Source organism: Protopterus annectens, chromosome 5.part0, assembly GCF_019279795.1.
Source record: "Protopterus annectens isolate FY-2018-M chromosome 5.part0, PAN1.0, whole genome shotgun sequence".
NCBI lineage: Eukaryota > Metazoa > Chordata > Ceratodontiformes > Protopteridae > Protopterus > Protopterus annectens.
In genome coordinates, this window is record NC_056735.1 from 1,035,634,155 (window position 1) to 1,035,637,039 (window position 2,885).

Consider the following 2,885-nt stretch of genomic DNA (forward strand, 5'->3'; position numbering starts at 1 on the left):
AATTAATACTTATACAAATTGTAGCATTTCCAAGCAGTAAGACTTTCAGGAACATGAAGACACAGTACCACTAAATAAATGCACATGCACTCAAAGGTTAAAATATTTTCTAAAAGACTAGCCACAATAAAGGTTTAGATATATTTAATAAAAATAAATAAATAAAACAATACTAAACATCTATTCAAGCCATATAAAATATGCTCTTTCCCCCCAAAAAAAGAAAGAAAAAAAGTGACAGAGATAGGGTGACAGACAAAAATGAGATGGAATTAGATCCATGGCATATCACATGACTATACAATTTCAGAAAATTAACAGTTATGATTATCCAGTCAATACACCTTTGCCACATCCAGGTATGCTGGGAAGGTACCTTTAATCAATTGCATTGCTATGCTATCATAAATACAACTATTGCCATATTCATACAATTACAATAGTTATTAGGCTTACAGCAAGACCTGATGCATACGTACCCCATGCCTATCTGATGTGAGTTAACCTCAACTTCTGCACCTCTCAGTTTACTGTGATGTCTTCAGCACCTCTACAAAACAATAGTAGACAAGAAGAGACATGAAGGCATATTGAATAACAGTCTTGGCTGGGTACTGTACTCCATATCATTTAATAACAACAGGACAGTACACTTACACAACTGTGGAATGTCACCAGTCCTAAACTCATCCTCCCATCAGCTAAGGTGGTCATTGTTGCTCCACTTAAGGTTATTATAATGGTGACAACAATTCTATCCAGTGAGTGGGATGTCAATTGCACTGGAGACCACCTTGGATACTCTGTTTCAAGCCTCCGTCTTATACTGAGTCCCAGTATAGTTCCCCAGCAAAAGACTATTGCTATAGTGCTTCACAAGGAGTGCCACAAATATCCTGGAGTCCTCAACACCCCATCTTTCTGCTCTAAATTCAGCACCATCATATACCACATCAGCGATGCCTGAAGAAGTCAAGCAGCAACTCTAAGTATGAATTGGCACCAAATTCTAATCTTGCATTTAACGTCTAGTGTGCAAGCATGCACAACCATGCCAATTGCGTTTGCATGATGGTAAGCACACAGAGTAATGTAAACAAAGAGGAAGGTATTTTATGAAACAGCAAAGAAGGTGTGTAACATTGCAATGAGATTTGCAATGTGTGATGCTCAACATATTCACACTTTTTTTCAGGTGATCAACACTGACAGCCTCAGTGGCTTGCCTTGTTATTAGGATGACTTGGCACATAACTGTCTAGAATTGCACAATGTAAAAGGTTAGGTGACTAATGTGTGAATTAAACCAAGGGAAGAAAAAATGCATAATTTCAATCAAGATGATTATTTGTAGTGCTACAGGAGAACTATTTTTCAATCATGTTCATTACAGATAAACTGAATCCGGCACAAATGGAGATTTACTTCACATAGGGCTGTATGTGTTTGAAATTAGGAAGTCCTGGGAAGTGCATTCACATGAAATATGCAGTATTACTGTTTGTGAATGTTTGTCAAATGAATACACTTTCAGGAGTTGATTAATACAGGCTGGGATATAATACATATATACCTCACTATTCATACTGCCCTAAACACAGATTTGCCCATGTGAGGAGAGATGATGATTTTAACTTAGGTATTCTGTCCAGCATAGACATGTAAGTACATTTTTGTTCCATTATCAAAAATATTCTACTTAAACAATTAGAAACATATTCAACTATGTTTCATAACTAAATCAGTAATGACATATGCTCCTTACAAAAAATAATTATGATACCCATTTGTATGTAATGTCATCATACTAATCAAGGTTTTGCTAGAAACTGTATTCAGCCAACTTTGCAAAAAAAAAAAAAGTGTTATCTGGATTCAAGCCTTGGATCACCTGTGTTCTGTCTCTAAAGTCAGTGTACTTACACCTGCATTTTGTGATGTATACAATTTTAAAATTTCACTGCTGCTATACTGTGCATATGGAAGTTCTTGCTGTGCTGCCCATGTTAGTATGGTTGCTTCATAGTATTGTGCTGTCTTTCAGTCTTGGATGACTGCCTCAACCATGTGGATGACTCATTGGACAAGATGAGTGACACACTGGATCAGGCAGTGTCTGTGATGGCATGTCTGCTAGGGAGGGCAGCCATCTTCGTATCTTTGGTGTCACTCTTGACCTACTGCACTCTCTCCCATGAGAATGATAATGAGTGTGCCATGGGCTTTGTTCATTTGGGTTTGACTTAGGGTCGCATTTATGTCTGGTGCACAGAGCGGTTAGGTATGAGACTGACAACATGCTGGTAGTCTGTCTTCTTACGCATTTGTTCAAATACTACAGGTTCCACACTTACCTTGACATCACTCCAGTTGTACGTCATGTGCTTTGGGGCTGTATCTGTCTAATCTTATACATACACAGACATTACATGGGTAAGAAACATTTGTGGATATTGGGTGACATCACTTTAAATATTTGTATGTGTTTAGGTTAAGTGTATTCTTTTGCTGGTGAGTGATTATGCTCTCTTAGTTTCTGGGTGTGTGCACTGACTTTGGAGTCTTAGGTAGTAAGTGTGTGTGTGCTATCCTTTGCTTTTAAGCCAGGGTAGGGGCATATTGTGAATGGCTATGTCTACCATTTATCCTGTATAATACAAATGAAGACTGGTGGGTTTTATAGATAAACATTTTAAAAATATTTTTTAAATTAGAAAATGTTTTTGGAAAGCTGAAAAAGAGAAATATAAGATTGTTATAAAACAATATGAACAGTGTCATAAAACAGATTACGATATGAGAATTGAAAAAAAGAGATATATAAGGTAGATATTAAGACAGTAAGTACTTTATTATATAAGCAGAGGTATTTATTACAAGATGAA